The sequence below is a fragment of the Hypanus sabinus genome, chromosome 5, assembly GCF_030144855.1.
Source record: "Hypanus sabinus isolate sHypSab1 chromosome 5, sHypSab1.hap1, whole genome shotgun sequence".
In the NCBI taxonomy this organism is placed as follows: domain Eukaryota; kingdom Metazoa; phylum Chordata; class Chondrichthyes; order Myliobatiformes; family Dasyatidae; genus Hypanus; species Hypanus sabinus.
Genome location: NC_082710.1, coordinates 71850097 through 71871119, shown reverse-complemented (window position 1 = coordinate 71871119; position 21023 = coordinate 71850097).

The following is a 21023-nucleotide window of genomic DNA, read 5'->3' as shown; positions in this document are numbered from 1 at the left end:
TCTCCAAGTCTGAGCACTGTGTGTACTCTAAGTCTGAGGTCTGTGTTCCTCCAAGTCTCCAAGTCTGAGGTCTGTGTTCCTACAAGTCTCCAGGTCTCAGGTCTGTGTTCCTCCAAGTCTGAGGACTGTGTTCCTCCTATTATGAGGTCTGTATTCCTCTAAGGATGAGGTCTGTGTTCCTCCAAGTCTGCAAGTCTGAGCACTGTGTTTACTCTAAGTCTGAGGTCTGTGTTCCTCCAAGTCCCAGGTCTGTGTTCCTCCAAATCCGAGGTCTGTGTTCCACTCAGTCTCCACGTCTGAGGTCTGTGTTCCTCCAAGTCTGAGGTCTGTGTTCCTGCAAGTCTCCAAGTCTGAGGTCTGTGTTACTCTAAGTCTGAGGTCTGTGCTTGTCCAAATCCGAGGTCTGAGTTCCTCCAAGTCTCCAAGTCTGAGGTCTGTGTTACTCCAAGTCTGAGGTCTGAGTTCCTCCAAGTCTGAAGTCTGTGTTCCTTCAAGTCTGAGGTTTGTGTTCCAGCAAGTCTCCATGTCTGAGCTCTGCATTCCTCCAAGTCTGATGTCTGTTTTCCTCCAAGTCTCCAGGTCTGAGGTCCGTGTTCCTCCATGTCTGAGGTCTGTGTTCCTCCAAGTCATCAAGTCTGAGGTCTGTGTTCCTCCAAGTCTCCAAGTCTGAGGTCTGTTTACCTCCACGTCTGAGGACTGTGTTCCTCCAAATCTCCAATTCTGAGGTCTGTGTTCCTCCAACTCTGAGGTCTGTGTTCCTCCAAGGCTCCACGTCTGAGGACTGTGTTCCTCCAAGTCTCCAAGTCTGAGCACTGTTTACTCTAAGTCTGAGTTCTGTGTTCCTCCTAGTATGAGGTCTGTGTTCCTCCAAGTCTGAGGTCTCTGTTCCTCCAAATCCGTGGACTGTGTTCTTCCAAGATTCCAAGGTCTGTGTTCCTCCAAGTCAGAGGTCTGTGTTCCTCCAAGTCTACAAGGCTGAGGTCTGTGTTTCTCCAGGTCTGAGGTCTGTATTCCTACAAGTCGAAGCTCTGTGTTCCTCCAACTCTTGAAGTCTGATGTCTGTGTTCCTTGAAGTCTGATGTCTCTGTTCCTCCAAGTCCGAGGTCTGTGTTCCTCCAAGTCTACAAGTCTGAGGTCTGTTTTCCTCTAAGTCTCATGTCTTTGTTCCTCCAAGACTCCAAGTCTGAGGTCTGTGTTCCTCCAAGACTCCACGTTTGAGGTCTGTGTTCCTCCAAGTCTGAGGTCTGTGTTCCTCCATGGCTCCAAGTCTGAGGTATGTGTTCCTCCAAGTCTCCAAGTCTGAGGTCTGTGTTTCTCCAGGTCTGAGGTCTGTTTTCCTCCAAGTCTGATGTCTGTGTTCCTCCAACTCTTGAAGTCTGAAGTCTGTGTTCCTCCAAGTCCGAGGTCTGTGTTCCACTCAGTCTCCAAGTCTGAGGTCTGTGTTCCTGCAAGAGTCCAAGTCTGAGTTTTGTGTTCCTCAAAGTCTACAAGTCTGAGTTCTGTGTTCCTCCAACATTGCAAGTCTGAGGTCTGTGTTTCTCCAGGTCTGAGGACTGTGTTCCTCCAAGTCTCCAAGTCTGAGCACTGTGTGTACTCTAAGTCTGAGGTCTGTGTTCCTCCAAGTCTCCAAGTCTGAGGTCTGTGTTCCTACAAGTCTCCAGGTCTCAGGTCTGTGTTCCTCCAAGTCTGAGGACTGTGTTCCTCCTATTATGAGGTCTGTATTCCTCTAAGGATGAGGTCTGTGTTCCTCCAAGTCTGCAAGTCTGAGCACTGTGTTTACTCTAAGTCTGAGGTCTGTGTTCCTCCAAGTCCCAGGTCTGTGTTCCTCCAAATCCGAGGTCTGTGTTCCACTCAGTCTCCACGTCTGAGGTCTGTGTTCCTCCAAGTCTGAGGTCTGTGTTCCTGCAAGTCTCCAAGTCTGAGGTCTGTGTTACTCTAAGTCTGAGGTCTGTGCTTGTCCAAATCCGAGGTCTGAGTTCCTCCAAGTCTCCAAGTCTGAGGTCTGTGTTACTCCAAGTCTGAGGTCTGAGTTCCTCCAAGTCTGAAGTCTGTGTTCCTTCAAGTCTGAGGTTTGTGTTCCAGCAAGTCTCCATGTCTGAGCTCTGCATTCCTCCAAGTCTGATGTCTGTTTTCCTCCAAGTCTCCAGGTCTGAGGTCCGTGTTCCTCCATGTCTGAGGTCTGTGTTCCTCCAAGTCATCAAGTCTGAGGTCTGTGTTCCTCCAAGTCTCCAAGTCTGAGGTCTGTTTACCTCCACGTCTGAGGACTGTGTTCCTCCAAATCTCCAATTCTGAGGTCTGTGTTCCTCCAACTCTGAGGTCTGTGTTCCTCCAAGGCTCCACGTCTGAGGACTGTGTTCCTCCAAGTCTCCAAGTCTGAGCACTGTTTACTCTAAGTCTGAGTTCTGTGTTCCTCCTAGTATGAGGTCTGTGTTCCTCCAAGTCTGAGGTCTCTGTTCCTCCAAATCCGTGGACTGTGTTCTTCCAAGATTCCAAGGTCTGTGTTCCTCCAAGTCAGAGGTCTGTGTTCCTCCAAGTCTACAAGGCTGAGGTCTGTGTTTCTCCAGGTCTGAGGTCTGTATTCCTACAAGTCGAAGCTCTGTGTTCCTCCAACTCTTGAAGTCTGATGTCTGTGTTCCTTGAAGTCTGATGTCTCTGTTCCTCCAAGTCCGAGGTCTGTGTTCCTCCAAGTCTACAAGTCTGAGGTCTGTTTTCCTCTAAGTCTCATGTCTGTGTTCCTCCAAGACTCCAAGTCTGAGGTCTGTGTTCCTCCAAGACTCCACGTTTGAGGTCTGTGTTCCTCCAAGTCTGAGGTCTGTGTTCCTCCATGGCTCCAAGTCTGAGGTATGTGTTCCTCCAAGTCTCCAAGTCTGAGGTCTGTGTTTCTCCAGGTCTGAGGTCTGTTTTCCTCCAAGTCTGATGTCTGTGTTCCTCCAACTCTTGAAGTCTGAAGTCTGTGTTCCTCCAAGTCCGAGGTCTGTGTTCCACTCAGTCTCCAAGTCTGAGGTCTGTGTTCCTGCAAGAGTCCAAGTCTGAGTTTTGTGTTCCTCAAAGTCTACAAGTCTGGGTTCTGTGTTCCTCCAACATTGCAAGTCTGAGGTCTGTGTTCCTCTCCGTCTCCAAGTCTGAGGTCTGTGTTCCTCCAAGTCTGAGGTCTGAGTTCCTCCAAATCTGAGGTCTGAGTTCCTCCAAGTCTGAGATCTGTGTTCCTCCAAGTCTGAGGTCTGTGTTCCTCCAAGTCTCCAAGTCTGAGGTCTGTGTTCCTCCAAGTCTCCAAGTCTTAGGTCTGTGATCCTCCAGCTGTCCAAGTCTGAGGTCAGTTGTCCTCCAAGTCTGAGGTCTGTGTTCCTCCATGTCTCCAAGTCTGAGGTCTATGTTACTCCATGTCTGCGGTCTGTGTTCCTCCAAGTCTCACGTCTGAGGTCTGTGTTCCTCCAAATCTCCAAGTCTGAGATCTGTGTTCCTCCAAGTCCGAGGTCTGTGTTACTGCAAGTTTCGAAGTCTGAGGTCTGTGTTCCCCCAAGTCTCCAAGTCTGAGGTCTGTGTTCCTCCAAGTCTCCAAGTCTGAGGTCTGTGTTCCTCCAAGTCTGAGGTCTGTGTTCCTCCAAGTCTCCATGTCCAATGTCTCTGTTCCGAGTCCTGGCTCTGATTCCCAATCTCCAAGTCCTGGCCACCCTAGACCCTAAATCCCAGCCCAGTCCTGGGTCTGAGCCCTTGTCCATTATGTCTATTCCCGTCTTCTCTTTGCTCTCTTTGATTTCCCTGTTCTACCCCTGCATCATGGTTCTCATTGTAAAGAGTTATAAACTCTATTTTAGTTAACCGTACAAAAACGTGTTTGTATCCTGCATTTGGGTCCTCCTCCAGCACCATTGCCCCCCACATTGTGACAAATTCACATCGGAGCTCCACGCAGTAGGTCACCACTTAACACCATCATCATGTCTGACTGACTTTGTGTATGTCACGACATTTGTGGTTTTGCAGCAGCAGACAGTGCAATACATAAAAACTATAAATTGCTATAGAAATATATATTAATAATAAATTAAATAAGTAGTGTTGTGGATAATGAAGTAGGTTTTCAAAGCTTGCAGAGAGATTTAGGCTAGTTAGAAGAGTGGGCTGAAGTATGGCATATGGAGTTTAATGCTGATAAGTGTGAGCTGCTGCATCTTGGTAGGACTAATCAAAATGGGACATACATGGTAAATGGTAGGGCATTGAAGAATGCAGTAGAACATAGTGATCTAGGAATAATAGTGCATAGTTCCCTGAAGGTGGAATCTCATGTGGATAGGGTGGTGAAGAAAGCTTTTGGTATGGCAAACCTGAGGAAATCTGCAGATGCTGGAAATTCAAGAAACACTCACAAAATGCTGGTAGAACGCAGCAGGCCAGGCAGCATCTATCGGGAGAAGCGCTGTCGTTGTTTTGGGCCGAGACTCTTCATCAGTATGCTGGCCTTAATAAATCAGAGCATTGAGTATAGGAGTTGGGTGTAATGTTAAAATTGTACAAGGCACTGGTGAAACCAAATTTGGAGTATTGTTTACAGTTCTCGTCACTGAATTATAGGAAAGATGTCAACAAAATAGAGAGAGTACAGAGAAGATTAACTAGAATGTTACCTGGGTTTCAGCAACTAAGTTACAGAGAAAGGGTAAGCAAGCTAGGTCTTTATTCTTTGGAGCATAGAAGGTTGGGGGGGACTTGATAGTGGTATTTAAAATTATGAAGTGTAGATTTGACATTGATAGGCTTTTTCCATTGAGAGTGGGGAGATTCAAACAGGAGGACATAAGTTGAGAGTTAGGGGGCAAATGTTTAGGGGTAACACAAGGGGGAACTTCTTCAGTGGTAGCTGTGTGGAACGAGCTTCCAGAAGAAGTGGTAGAGGCAGGTTCAATATTGTCATTTTAAAAAAAAATGGATAGGTATATGGACAGGAAAGGAATGGAGGGTTATGGGCTGAGTTCAGGTCGTTGGAACTAGGTGAGAGTAAGCGTTCGGCATGGACTAGAAGGGCTGAGATGGCCTGTTTCTGTGCTGTAATTGCTATATGGTTATAGTGCAAAAAAGGGCAAAAATTGTGTCATCGTGTTGATGAATTGGTTCATTGCCTGTTCAAAAATCTGATTGTGGAGAGGAAGCAGCTGTCCTTAAAATGTTGAGTGTGTGTCTTCAGGCTCCAGTACCTCCCCCTTGACGGTAGCAATGAGAAGAGGGCAAGGCCTGGATGTGGGAGTAATTTAAATAAGTTTGATGTAAGACATCAACCTGAAATGTCAATTCTGTTTCTGTCTTCACCGATGATAGCCAACCATCATCTGTATTTCCTAGTTCCTTTTTTGAGCTTTCTTTTCATATCCTATGATTTCATATGCAAAGTGTTATATAGGATGTGCAAGGCCATTTATTGAGTGCTGGACAATTATGTCACAGCAGGATTCGACACTGCTCTGCCAATTCCCATCCTCACTCAAGTTCCAACTTGGCATTGCTTTCTACCAGAGTTACTGATTTGCAGAGGCTCTGGATAAATTATGCCACTGCCCCAATCTCCACTTGTCACTGAGACCGACATCTAACCTACGTTTAACAGAGTAATAATTTGCTTCTAAATCTTTTGTTCACTACCAGTGAAAATCTGAAACCTGGTGCTGTTAAGCAAATCATTCAAAGTACAAAAGTCAATATCATTTAATGTCATTTCCAATACACAAGAGTAAAGGAGAATGAAATAATTATTACTCTGGATCAAATGCACCACAAAAAAAAAACACAATATTATAAAGAACACAATAATTAAAAAACAATAAATATAAGTACATTAGCTAGCTTATATACCTGGACTGGTTGTAAGCCCATAAGGTTACTCTAGATACAAGAGTGTCCATGCATAAGGTGATTCTGACAGGAAATGATAAAGGAGTGATGCTGGGGAGGGTTAACTGGTGGAGGTGTTGAGCATCCTGACTACCGTTTTTGAGTCTAGTGGTCCTGGCGTGGATGCTATGTTGCCTTCTCCCTGATGGGAGTGGAGCAAACAGTGCATGGATGAGATCCTTCATCGGCCTTTTCTGACACCATTCAGTATACTTGGCCTCTGCAGCGGGTAGGCTGGTGCTGCTGATGTATTGTGCAGTTTTGGCAGCCGACTGGAGAGCTTTCCTGTCGACTGCAGCACCGTCTCTGTACCAGGCAGTGGTGCGGATTGTTAGGATGCTCTCTACTGAACATCTGTAGAATGGCGTGAAAACTGATGTTCGTAGTCCATTTCTCTTCAGCCTCCTCAAAGAGTAGAGGCTTTCCTGATTATGCAGGATACATTCTTCATCCATGAGAAGTTGTGCAAGATGTGCACTCCCAGGAGTTTGAAACCACTCTCAGTTTCCACTGCTGTGCTGCCAGAATAAGAAGGGGCGAGAGTGAAGCGAGTTCCCCTGAAGTTGATAACTATCTTCTTTATCTTGTTGTCATTGAGGAAGAGGTGACTTCCCCGGCACCAGGCCTTCTCTTCCACCTCATCTCTGTAGGCTGCTGTGTCAATGTTGATAATGAGTCATTGTTGTGTCGTTGGGATTGCTCGGACAGTTGGCCATACAGTCGTCTGCGAGCAGAGTGCACAGCACTGGGCTCAGCACACGGCCCAGGGGGGCACCCATGTTGAGGATGATAGGGAGGTTGGAACAGTTGTGCAACCTGACTATTTGAGCAACATTGGTTAGGAAATCCATCATCTGGTTAAATAGTGGTGTATTTAGACCAAGGAAGAGGAGTTTATTTACCAAGGTCTGTGGGACAACAGTGTTGAATGTCATTGAAAATGTTGGAAGAAGACAAATTCAAGTTTGGTGATTGTTGCTCTGGTTACCTCCTCTAAATTATCAGCAGAGTAATTGAAGTGCCATAATTTACCAATAATCAATAATGCTATTAATTGGGCTCACTAATAACTAGTTTGCTGTGGTTGATCTGTCATCTTACCGGGTCCACTGTAATTCAGACATCGTCACTGCCTCAAGCTAAATGTGCATCCAAAGCTGAATTATAGAAGTGAGCTATTAGTGACCACGCTCATTGTCATTGCAGCTCTGGGGTGAGTGAAGCCTTATCCCAGGGCAAAGTCAATGGGAATCTATGGCAAAACCTAACCAGCAGAAAGAAGGCTGTGAGCTGGCTTGTGTAGAGATATCTTCAGCAGTTTCATCATTAACTGTGTGTCACAATAAAGCGAAAAATAGAAATTTTAATTTATGATTATGCACTGTTTGGTTTTTAGTGCACCACTCCTCAGCTAATGAGACGATCTATGCTGACATTTGCCAGCCAAGGACTATGCCTCATATTAGTAATTAATCTCCCTTGGTAGTCAATTACATTACCATAATCAAAGCAAATGACAACTGTTAACATTCAGGGTCCTCTTCGATAACCAGAAATATTGTCTTCAATCAGCAGTTCAGAGCTGGGTATTCTGCAGTGAGTGAATCTCCTGGATTCCCTAAAGCCTCTCCAAGAGCAGAAGGGGAAAAGCCAGGAACTACAGGTTGGTGAAGCTTATATCAGTGATAGAGAAATTACTGGAGCAAATCTGAAGAAATATGGTTTATATACATTTGGAAAGGCATAGCCTGATCTCAGATAGAAAGCATGGCGTTATGTGGTGCAAATCCAGACAACATGGACTTTAGTGAGGTATTTTACAAGATTCCACATGGCGAGCTATCTAATCTAAAATTAGCATGGCAATAGCAGGCAGAGGGGGTTAGTGTAAGGTTGCTTTTCTGGTTGGAAGTCTGTAACAAGTGGTCTCGAGAAGTTTAGTGCTGGCATCTTTGTTGCTTCTGTTAATGACCTGGATGCTAATGTAGGAGGAATAAGTCTGCTGGTGACATGGTGTTATTGTGGTATTATGGAGGTCTATGGCCTGGACACAAGTTCAAGGCTTGGTACAGGCTAGATAGGCTGAAGGTCTACTTCTATGTTCGATAGCTCTCTGGCCAGCAAAGTTGTAGTGGTGAACAGTGGAAGCATTCTGACCACTTGGTATGGAGTTTCCAAAGCACAGGGTTGACAGCAACTGCAGAGGTTGTAGACTCAGCCAGCTCCATTATGGTCACTAGCCTCCCCACCACATTGCCATCAAAAGGCAATGCCTCAAGGTAACATCCATCACCTAGGATCCTCACCACCTGGTCAATGCCTCATTCTTATTACTCCATTCAGGGAAGAGGGACAAGAGACTGAAGACCCACATTCAGTGTTTTAGGAACGGCTTCTTCTCCTCTGCCATCAGATTTGTGGATGGTCCATGAACATGAACTTGCTATACTTATTTTGAACAATTTATTTATTTTTATTGTAATATAGTGAAGTGCTCGGAGAGAACAAGTCCTATGTTCATTTCTGATCCTTAGGAAACATATGATATTGGAGGGAGAATTTACCAGGATGTTACCTGGATTGCAGTACTTCAGTATTGGGGAGAGATTTGGTAGGTTAATGTTTCCCTGGAACAAAGGAGGCCAAAGTGTGAGCTAATAGGGGAGCACAGTAACGTAATGGTTAGTACAATGTCTTACAGTACAGTTGACCTGTGTTCAATTCCCACCACTCTCTGTAATAACCATCGGCAGCACAATAACGCAGGGGTCCCCAACCTTTTTTGCACTTCGGACCAGTTTAATATTGACAATATTCTTGCGGAACAGCCGATGGTGGCAGGGGTGTTCAAGTAGGGTTGCCAACTTTCTCACTCCCAAATAAGGGACAAAAGTAGCTGTCAAATACAGGACACTGAGGCCAGGGGAGAAAAAAAAACAAAGGTCATGGGTTAAGGGTGAAGGGGGAAAAGTTTAAAGGGAACGTTTGGGGGGGCTTCTTCACGCAGAGAGTGGTGGGAGTGTGGAATGAGCTGCCAGATGAAGTGGTGAATGCGGGCTCCCTTTTGACATTTAAGAAAAACTTGGGCAGGTACATGGATGAGAGGGGTTTGGAGGGATATGGCCCAGGTGCAGGTCAGTGGGACTAGGCAGAAAAATGGTTCGGCACAGCCAAGAAGGGCCAAAGAGTCTGTTTCTGTGCTGTAATGTTCTATGGTTCTATGGTTTTACCCTGAGAAAGACTACGATGACCATGAAGCCTTGCACGGGCACCTATGCGCGCATGCGTAACGTGTGCATACATGATGTGCACATGTGTGTACGTGCCAAAATGTTCTCTACAAATCAGTTTTGCCTTAATCTTCCTGATACTGTTAAGTGAAACTACACTGTATGTGCATTATTTCTACTTTATATAGGCTATGTGTTTATCATATCATTCCTGCTTTTACTATATGTTCATGTTATTTTAGGTTTTATGTATTATTTGACATGATTTGGTAGGTTGTTTCAAGTTCAACAGTGTGTGACAGGGAATGAGGAAAGGTGCATCTGACTCATATTGTTTCACATCGCTAAATCATATTGTTTCCTTGTGGCTCAGTAGCACATGCTTTGCAGCCCGGTTCCAGTTGGGGACCACTGCAATACCGTAATGGTTAGCACAATGTTTTACAATACAGATTACCTGTGTTCAATTCCCACCACTCTCTGTAATAACCATCGGCAGCACAGTAACGTAATTGTTAGTACAATGTTTTATAGTACAGGTGACTGTTGAAGAAGGGAATAAGGGAAAATCCTTGGAACTATAGATTGGTGAGTCTCACATCAGTTGTAGGGAAATTGCTGGAGAAAGTTCTCTGCGGTAGGATGTATGAGGATTTGGAAACCCATGGTCAAATTGGGGAAAGCCAGCATGGCTTTGTGTGGGTTAGGTCATGTTTTACCAACCTGGTTGAGGTTTTTAACAAGGTGATGGAAGAGATTGATGAGGGTAGGGAAATAGATGTTGTCTACATGGATTTTAGTAAAGCCTCCCTCATGGGAGGCTAATCCAAAAGATTGAGATGAATGGGGTTCACAGTGTATTGCCATTTCTGAATCCAAAGAGCCTTGCACTTTGAAGGAACTTATTCCAGCTGGAGGTGTGTAATTAGTGGAGTTCCACAGGGATCTTTGTTGGTACCTCCACTGTTCGTAATGTATATAAATGATCTGGGTGGGTTAGTATATTTGCGGATGATACCAAAATTGCTGGAAATGTGGATTATGTGAAAGACTGGCAAAGAATACAGCAAAATACAGATCAGTTGCAGGTATGGGCTGAGACATGTCAGATGGAGTTTAACCCAGATAAATGTGAGGTATTGCACCTCGGTAGGGCAAATGCAAGGAGACAGTACACTGTTAAGGGCAAGATCCTAAACAGTGTTGCTGAGTGGAGAGATCTTGGGACCCAAGTTCACAGCTCCTAGAAAGTGGCTACACAGGTCGATAGGGTGGTTAAGAAGGCTTAAGGAATGCTTGTTTTTATTAGTCGAGGCAGTGAGTTCAAAAGTCAGGAGGTCATGTTGCAACTTTATAAAGCTCTGGTTAGGCCATATCTGGAACATTGTATACAGTTCTGACAACCCCCCTATATGAAGGATGTTGAGGCTTTGGGGAGGGTGCAGAAAAGGTTTACCAGAATGCCGCCTGGTTTAGAGGGCCGTGCTGTCACGAGAGGCTGGACAAACTTGGTAATACACACAAAATGCTGGAGGAACTCAGCAGGCCAAGCAGCATCTATGGAAAAGTGTAGACCCTTCATCAGGGCTGACCCAAAACTTCGAATGTACACTTTTTCATAGATGCTGCCTGGCCTGCTGAGCTCCTCCAGCATTTTGTGTGGGTTGCTTGGATTTGCAGCATCTGCAGATTTTCTCTTGTGTGTGAATAAACGGGTTGTTTTCTCTAGAGTGCTGGAGGATAAGGGGAGATATGATAGAGACTTAGAAGACTATGAGAGGTATAGATAGTGTGGACAGAGAGTATATGTTTCCCAGGATTGAAATGTCTAAACCAGAGGGCTTGCATTGAAAATGAGAAGGGGCAGGTTCAAGGGTGTTATGAGGGGTAAGTTCTTTACTCAGTCTTGGCTGCCTGGAATGAAGGTAAAGGAAAATACATCAGAGGCTTTTAAGAGACATTTGATTAGGCACATGGATGTAGAAGGCTGGAGGGATATGGACATGGTGTAGGTAGGAGGGGTTAGTGTTTGGTGTTTTGATATTCTTTTTAGCTTGTTTTCCACAATATTGTGGGCAAAATGGCCTTCCTGTTCCTGTGCTGTACTGCTCAATGTTCTATGTTGTAAGAGACATAGGTACAGTTGAAGGGCAGAATCGTTTTACCACGAAAGGAGTATGAACAAGAGGAGGCAAAGGTTTAAGGTGGGAGAAGGGTTTTAAAGGGGATTTGTGGGGAAGCTTTTTCTCCCCCCACATGTTGACGGCTGAACAGAGAGGTGGTGAAGTCAAATATAATCCCTGTGTTTAAGAGACAATTGGACAGGAACATAAAAAATATTCAGAAGGACACAGGAAATTAGGAAAGGGCAAAGTGGTCGTCATGGACATGATGGACGAAGAACCTGTATTCATGCTGTAAAATTCCTGAATCCACAGACACCAATCAGGTACTGGATGAATGCCGTTCCTAATCTTATATTTTGAATTATTCGGGGAAAAGCATCCTTCTTAATTGCTGCTAAATCTATCTTCATAAACTTCACTCCCTCATGTGCTCTTGTGCGATAGTTACAGATTCTGCCACTTTGCCATCAGAGTACTGATTGGTTCATGAACACTATCCCATTATTTCTTTTTATGTTGTGCTATTTATTCATTTTATAACTTGCACTAAGTTATTTTGTCTTACACTAAGAACAAATTTCTCATTATATAGACAGTGATAATAAACATTATTCTGCAATCCAGAAGGCATCACTGCAGCCTGTCAAAACTTCTTTCATAGTATCACTCAAGCTCAAGAAGGGTGTTGATCTAGAAATGCCTACAAATCAATGAAGGAGTGAAAGTATGGAGGTCTACAAGAAAAGGAGATCTAAGTATGAAGCACTAGTGGATCAGAAACTATATCATGCCTGAATTGTTATAAGAGTTGGGAGACAGCTGCTGGTGTGTGTTAGGTTGACGCAGATAATAATGGAAAAAAGGAGCACATGAAACTAGGTTGTGGAGAGGATGATGGAGCCAGGTAATGGAACCAGCAGAGACTGTGGGTGTTGTGCTCTGGGAAGTACGGAAGATAACGTGGAGCCAGATAACAAAAGGATGATGGGCAGATGGAACCAAGAGACGCACTGGGTGTGGTGTGTGGGTGATAGGGAGGTGGAGGGGAAAAACAGTGTTGATGAGAAGGGGAAAGGACAGAGTACAGCAGGCTTAGGCTGAAATGGTCATTGTTCATACAACTAAATTTAAACTTGCCCAAGTGGAATATGAGGTCTCAACAATGTCTTATACAACTTCAACATAACATCCCATCTTCTGTACTCAATATCCTGATTTACAAAAGCTCACTAAATGACCCTGTCTACTTGTAACACCACTTTCACCAAATTATGGACCTGTATTCCCAGACCCTTTTGTTCTACCACACTTCTCTGTGTCCTACCATTCATCGTGTTAGACCTAATCCTGTTGGTTCTACCAAAGTGCAACACCTCGCACTTGTCTGCATTAAATTCCATCGGCTATTTTCCAGTTGGTCCAGATCTCTTTCCAAGCCATATTACCCTTCTTCAGTGTCCACTACTCCCCTAATCTTGGTGACATTGCAAATTTGCTGATCTAGTTGACCACATTGTCAACCAGATCATTGATATAGATGACAAACAATAGATCCATCACTGATCCTTGCATTTTCCACTAATCACAGGCCTCCAGTCAGAGAGGCAACCATCTACTACCACTCTCTGGCTTCTCCCACAAAGCAAATGTCTAATCCAATATACTACTTCATCTTGAATGCCGAGCGACTCAGCCTTCTTGACCAGCCTTCCATGTGGAACTTCAACAAATCCATTGCAAAAGTCCATGTCAACAACATCCACTGCTTTGCCTTCATCAACTTTCCTGGTAACTTTCTCAAAAAACACTATAAGATTGGTTAAACATGACCTACCATGCATGAAGCCATGCTGACTATCCCCAAACAGTTCATGTTTATCCAAATACTCATACCTACTCCCTTAGAATACCTTCCAATAACTTTCCCACTTCTGATATCAAAATCAGCAGCCTATAATTTCCTAGTTTCTATTTAGAGCCTTTCTTAAACAGTGGAACAAAATTGGCTATCCTCCAATCATCTGGTACCTTTCCTGTCACCAAGGATCATCTAATTTAAGCCCCACTGTGCTGCTGCAAACATTCCCACTAGGATATTCATCCCCAGCCAGTTCAAGTGCAAACCATCTCTTCTGTACAGGACCCACCTTCCCTGGAAAAGAACCCAATGATGCAAAAATTCCGTCCCGACTTCCCACCTTCCCTCCTACACAACCTCCATAGCTACATGTTAAACTGTATAATTTTCCTATTTTTGGCTTCTCTTGTGGGTAGCAACCCTGAGATCAGAACTCTGGAGGTACTGTCCTTTAACTTAGCACCCGACTCCCTGAACATCCTATCAAGGTGGGGCGGGGTTGGACAAGGAGGTAGGCTCAGTGGGGAAGAAATGGTTGAGAAATCTCTCTGCCAAAGTGATTAAGTGATAAGAAGCCAAATGACTCTGATGTATATTATTTTATTTTAATTATTGATACAGCCTGAACAGGCCAATAAGGCCACACAACCCAAATAAACCCATCTGATCAATTAGCTTAAAAACACAAAATGCTGGCAGAACTCAGCAGGCCAGACAGCATCTATGGGAGGAAGTAGTGATAATGTTTCACTACCGTCATCATCGTCACTACCTCCTCCCATAGATGCTGTCTGGCCTGCTCAGTTCTGCCAGCATTTTGTGTTTTTATTTATTTCCAGCATCTGCAGATTCACTCGTGTTGCCTGATCAATTAGCTTAGTAGTTTGCCTCCCAGGTGCCAGGATCCAGGATGGTTCTGATTGCGTCCACGATATCTTGAAGTAGGAAGGAGAACAGCCAGAGGTCATGGTTCATATTGGTACCAACAGTATAGGTGGGAAAATGGAGGGTTTACTGCTGGTGACACGTGACAGTGAGAGTAGGAATAGAATGGGGTGGAGGATAAATGTGTGGCTGAGGGATTGGAGCAGGGGACAGGGATTCAGATTTCTGGATTATTGGGACCTCTTCTGGGGCAGGTGTGACCTGTACAAAAAGTACAGGTTGCACTTGAATCCAAGGTGGACCAATACCCTGGCGGGGAGGCTTGCAAAGGCTGTTGGGGAGAGTTTAAACTGGAATGGCTGGGGAGTTGGAATCGAATTGAAGTGATGGAGGAAAGGGAGGTTAGCTCATAAATAGAGAAAGCTTGGAGACAGTGTGAAAGGGAGGATAGGCAGTTGATAGAGAAGGGATGCGCTTAGACTGAAGGTTTGAGATGTGTCTATTTTAATGCGAGGAGGGTTATGAACAAAGCAGATGAACTTAGAGCGTGGATCAGCACTTGGAGTTATGACGTTGTGGCCATTACAGAGACTTGGATGGCACTGGGGTGGGAATGGCTACTTCAAGTGTCAGGCTTCAGATATTTCAGGAAGAATATGGAGGGAGGGAAAAGAGGTGGGGGTTTGGCACTGTTGATCAGAGGTAGTGTCACAGCTGCAGAAAAGGAGGCAGTAATGGAGGGCTTGTCTACAGAGTCTCTGTGGATAAAAGTTAGGAATAGGAAGGGTCAATAACTCTACTGGGTGTTATTTATAGACACCCAATAGTAACAGGGACATAGAGGAGCGGACAGAGAGACAGATCCTGGAAAGGAGTAATAATAACAGGGTTGTTGTGGTGGGAGATTTTCATTTCCTAAATAATGATTGGAAACTCTCTAGAGTGAGGGGTTTAGATGGGGTAACGTTTGTTAGGTGTGTTCAGGAAGTTTTCTTGACACAATATGTAGATAAGCCGACAAGGGAAAAGGCTGTACTTGATCTGGTATTGGGAAATGAACCTGGTCAGGTGTCAGATCCCTCAGTGGGAGAGCATTTTGGAGATCGTGATCACAATTCTATCTCCTTTACCATGGCATTGGAGAGGGATAAGAACAGACAAGTTAGGGAAACGTTTAATTGGAGTAAGGTGAATTATGAGGCTATCAGGCAGGAACTTGGAAGCATAAGTTGGAAACGGATGTTCTCAGAGAAACATACGGAAGAAATGTGGCAAATATTCAGGAGATATTTGCGTGGGGTTCTGAGTAGGTATGTTCCAATGGGTCAGTGAGACTTACTTCAGTGGTTTGTAAGTTGATGGGGTTGTTCCTGAGAGGCAGGATTTATGAACATTTGGAGAGGCATAATATGATTATAATACTCAGCATGGCTTTGTCAAAAGCAGGTCATGCCTTACGAGCCTGATTGAATTTTTTGAGGATATGACTAAACACATTGATGAAGGTGAGCCATGGATGTAGTGTATATGAATTTTAGCAAGGTACCCCACGCAAGGCTTATTGAGAAAGTAAGGAGGCATGGGATCCAAGGGACATTGCTTTGTGGATCCAGGACTAGCTTGCCCACAGAAGGCAAAGAGTGGTTGTAGATGGGTCATATTCTGCATGGCAGTCGGTCACCAGTGGGGTGCCTCAGGAATCTGTTCTGAAACCCCTACTCTTTGTGATTTTTATAAATGACCTGGATGAGGAAGTGGAGGGATGGGTAAGTAAATTTGCTGCTGACACAAAGGCTGGGGGTGTTGTGGATTGTGTGGAGGCCTGTCAGAGATTACAACGGGACATTGATAGGATGTAAAACTGGGCTGAGAAGTGGCAGTGGAGTTAACCCAGATAAGTGTGAGGTGGTTCATTTTGGTAGGTCAAATATGATGGCAGAATATAGCATTGATCGTAAGACTCTCGATAGTGTGAAGGATCAGAGGGATCTTGGGGTCTGAGTCCATAGGACACTCGAAGCTGCTGCGCAGGTTGACTCTGTGGTTAAGAAAGTATACCATGCATTGGCCTTCATCAATCGTGGGATTGAGTTTAAGAGCTGAGAGGTAATGTTGCAACTATACAGGACCTGGTCAGACCCCACTTGGAGTACTGTGCTCAGTTCTTAGCTGGAAGGATGTGGAAGCCAAAGAAAGGGTGCAGAGGAAATTTACAAGTATGTTGCCTGGATTGGGGAGTATTCCTTATGAGAATAGGTTGAGTGAACTTGGCCTTTTCGCCTTAGAGTAACAGAGGATGAGAGGTGACCTGATAGAGGTGTACACAATAATGAGAGGCATTGATTGTGTGGATAGTCAGAGGCTTTTCCCCAGGGCTGAATTGGCTAGCACAAGAGGTATAGTTTTAAAGTACTTGGAAGCAGGTACAGAGGAGATGTCAGGGTAAAAAAAATTTTTCGCAGATAGTGATGAGTGCATGGAATGCGTTGCTGGTGGCGGTGGTGAAGGCGGAAACAATAGGGTCTTTTAAGAGACTCATGGATTGCTACATGGATCTTAGAAAGTTAGAGGGTGTTGGGTAAAGCCTAGGTAGTTCTAAGGTAGGGACATGTTCTGCACAGCTTTATGCAACGAAGGGCCTGTATTGTGCTGTAGATGTTCTATGTTTCTAACCTACTAACTGCACGTGGGAGGAAATGAGCACCCAGAGGAAACCCACATGATCATGGGGAGATCCCTTAAACACAAGCCAAGGAGAATTTATTTTGTGATCAAACAGAACTAATATAAACGAAACACAGAGCATAAAAACAGACCCTGAGAGTGCACCAACCATCGACAAAATATCGTGGAAATCCTATTGATACTTCGTCGACAAGGCCACGCTCGGGTTGGAGGAGCAACAACTGATATTCCATCTGGGAAGCTTCCACCATTCCCCAATCCTGTTTCCCTCTCACATCATCTCCTTACCGGCCCATGCTCCTCCTACTTTCCTTTCTTCCATGGTCTTCTTCCCACTCGTGCAGCCCTTTATCTCTTACCCCATTCTCTACTTCCCCCCTCCCCATCTACCTTTTCACCCCTCCCCTCCCCCATCTTACTCTCGCTTCTCATCTATTTTCCAGCCCTGATGAACGGTCTCGGCTGTAACGTCGACTGTACTCTTTTCCATAGACGCTGTCTGGCCTGCTGAGTTCCTCCAGCATTTTGTGTCTGTTGGTGGGATTTACAGCATCTGCAGATTCTCTCGTGTTTGTGATAACTCCTCCTGTTCTCTCTCTCTATTCACACACACAATCACAGTCTGTTGCGGTTCCCTCCTTATTGCTTCCCATGACTGTCTCTCTTTGGCTCTTTCGCTATATTTTCGGAGTGTATTTTCTTCCTGCCTGCTTCTTTCCTCTCAAAATCACTCTACATTTATTTCCAGTTTTTCTCCTCTCTACTCTGTCCCACTCCTCACACCAATTTCTGCTCATTCTTTTCCTATTCTTGTTTTTATTTGCCTCTCACGTTTTCTCTATTTTATGGCTCCTTGTTTCATTCTCCCGTCTTAGTTCCTGTCTCTTTTTTTTCTTGTTTGTTTTATGATAATTCTCTTATTGATTGGCCGGTGTATTTCTTTACCTCACTGTCGCATCCCTTTTCCGCTCCCGCTCACTTTCTGTTTGTTCCTATTCCTCTATTTCTTTCTTCCTTTCTATCCGGCAACCCAATTTTTTGTTCATTCCCGTCTACTCTTCTCCCACCCATACATGCACAGTGGTTTCCGTCTTTTTTTTGGTCCCTGCCTGTTCCTTTCGCCCAACTCCCCGCAAGCGCCGGGATTACATCCAACTGACGCGCCGTCACGGCCACTAACTCACGCCTTGTGGACGCCAGCACTCGAGTCTCCGCACTCCCAGACTGAGCTCAAACGTGAATCAATTGTCAATACTGAGAGTTAGTTAGAATGTTATGAAGCAGCAGCAACTAAGTATGAATTTTACTGTTTCGTCAACTGACTTCTTAAGTGTAACATTCAGCAGCTGGATAAAGAATAGTAATTACCTGTAGTGTAGTCGACGTGCTGTTACGAGGGAAGTAATTCCGAATAAATCGCACACGGTTGGAAGCTGAAAGCAGTTAGCTTTATCATTGGGACCATTCCAGAGAAATTTTGCTTCAATCAATAACCAAGCGGCAAAAGGTAAGCAACGAAAGAAACGAAGTAATAATTCTCGCCCCTTTTGTAACGGTATTGGAGCAACCCCGCTCTTAAATAGAAATAGAACTAGTTCTATGTCTTAAATAGAACTATTTCAAGTTTTGATTTACAATATTTTCCAGTGGTATTTTATTGCTTAAAAAAAAGACCGTTGATCCGTGAATCAGTCCAGGTTCAGGGGTTTCATTGCAAAGTCATTCTCAAGCCCAACCTCGCCCCTGGATTTTCCCTGTCACACGTTTTCCGCGATGTAACTCTTAATTACAATGAGTGTGTTACTTATTGCGGAATAGCTGTGAACTGTGACAACAAAAAGTGCTGGGAATAGTGTGTGTGTGTGTGTGTGTGTGTGTGTGTGTGTGTGTGTGTGTGTGTGTGTGTGTGTGTGTGTGTGTGTGTGTGTGTGTGTGTGCGTGCGTGTGTGTGCGTGTGTTTGTGTGTGTGCGTGTGTGTGTGTTCCAAAGACTGCTGCTTCGCCAAAATCTCTCCACCTGAACTGTTACGGTTTATTTGCTCTCTATCTGTTGGTCTGCGCCAATTCCAGGTTTATTTTAACCATCATCCCGTTTTTAAACTCGTATCATATTGGAAAATAGCATTTTCTGGGAATGTGCAAGTTGCACATTCTCTGACCTGAGAGCGCGAGGTGGAGTGGGAGAACTCGGAGCTCTCGATCGTTGTAAGAGGACCTGCCCCACTATACCAGTTCCCCTACCCTAAGCTATGCAGGGAGCAAACTGATAAGCAGTAAATGCTGGCATCTTCTGAACTGGTCATGACCCATCACATTCATGCCAAACTTTCCCCACCTACATTCATATTATTTGGACTCATGCCCATTCAAGCACTTGCCTAAATGCTTCTTAAATGTAATGGTTATAATATAGCTGATTAGTTCGGCTTTTCCAGTAGTTGTGCTCCTGATATCAATCTTTCCTCCCACATTTTTTCAACTTCTCCTTCTCACTCCAACTCTATGCCCTCTTGTGTTTCACTCCCCTAGCGGGGGAGAAAACTCTGACAGCTACACCTCCCACAATTTTGAATGTCCGTCGTCTGTCTTTATATATCAGCCCTTAGCCTCTTTTGCTCCAGGGAAAATAAACACTGTCTATCGCAACAAAAATAGTCACTCCATATCTAGCTTTCTCTATTCCAAGCCACTTCCTGGCGAACCTCTTCGCAGCTCAGTCACATGCTTCGAATACTGTGGTGGGCAGAACTGCACACCCCACTCACTCCAAGTACAGCCTAACCAGTGCTTTGCACATTTCAACAAGAAATGGCCCAAATATTTGCAATGGTGAGTGGTGATACTTCTGAGTTATTTCCGGTGATTTCTGGTAAGTTATTACTGCAAAGGTTGGCCAACATTAGAAAATTAATAATTTGTCAGCTGAGAAATGGTGGTGTATGGTAAACTTGTAAAGCTCCTTGTCCATTTTAACCTGAGACCATAATACTTAGTGGGTTGAAGAGTCAAAGTTGAAGATCTCAGTGTCTTTCTCTCCTACGTGTGTTCTTACCCTTGGTATGTCTGTACTGACAGCGGGACAGAGGATGAAGAAGAAATACAAAATATTCGAAAAATGAAAGACGGGTGTGTAAAAAGGGTCCAAAGTATCGTTGAGGACTCAAGTCACACAATCACAATCTGTTCCAGCTGGCAGCATCCGCGAAATGGTACTGCAGCATAAAAGCCAGGACCAACAGGCTCTGGGACAGCTTCTTCCACCAGGGCATCAGACTGATTAATTCATGCTGAGACAACTGTAGTTCTATGTTATACTGACTATTTTGTTCTACGTACTATTTATTACAAATAACTATGAATAGCACATTGCACATTTAGACGGAGACATAATGTACAAATTTATGCTCCTCATATATATGAAGGATACAAGTAAAAGTCCATTCAATTCATTTCAATTTGGCAAAAGAAACTCTTATAGGTATCATCAGACCAGATGGAAACGAGATCGGACACTAACTGTGGAGCGAGTAACATCAGTCCATATGGAAACAGGGTTGGACAGTGACTGTGGTGTGAGTAACATCAGAACATATGGAAACGGGATGGGACAGTGACTGTGGTGAGAGTAACATCAGACCATATGGAAACGGGGCGGGACAGTGAGTGTAGTGTGAGTAACATCAGACCATATGGGAACGGGATGGGACAGTGACTGTGGTGAGAGTAACATCAGACCATATGGAAACGGGGCGGGACAGTGAGTGTAGTGTGAGTAACATCAGACCATATGGAAACGGGATGGGACAGTGACTGTGGTGAGAGTAACATCAGACCATCTGGAAACGGGGTGGGACAGTGACTGTGGTGTGAGTAACATCAGACCATATGGAAACGGGATGGGACAGTGACTGTGGTGAGAGTAACATCAGACCATATGGAAACGGGGCGGGACAGTGAGTGTAGTGTGAGAAACATCAGACCATATGGGAACGGGATGGGACAGTGACTGTGGTGAGAGTAACATCAGACCATATGGAAACGGGGCGGGACAGTGAGTGTAGTGAGAGTAACATCAGACCATATGGAAACGGGATGGGACAGTGAGTGTAGTGTGAGTAACATCAGACCATATGGAAACGGGATGGGACAGTGAGTGTAGTGTGAGTAACATCAGACCATATGGAAACGGGGCGGGACAGTGAGTGTAGTGTGAGTAACATCAGACCATATGGAAACGGGATGGGACAGTGAGTGTAGTGTGAGTAACATCAGACCATATGGAAACGGGATGGGACAGTGACTGTGGTGAGAGTAACATCAGACCATATGGAAACGGGGCGGGACAGTGAGTGTA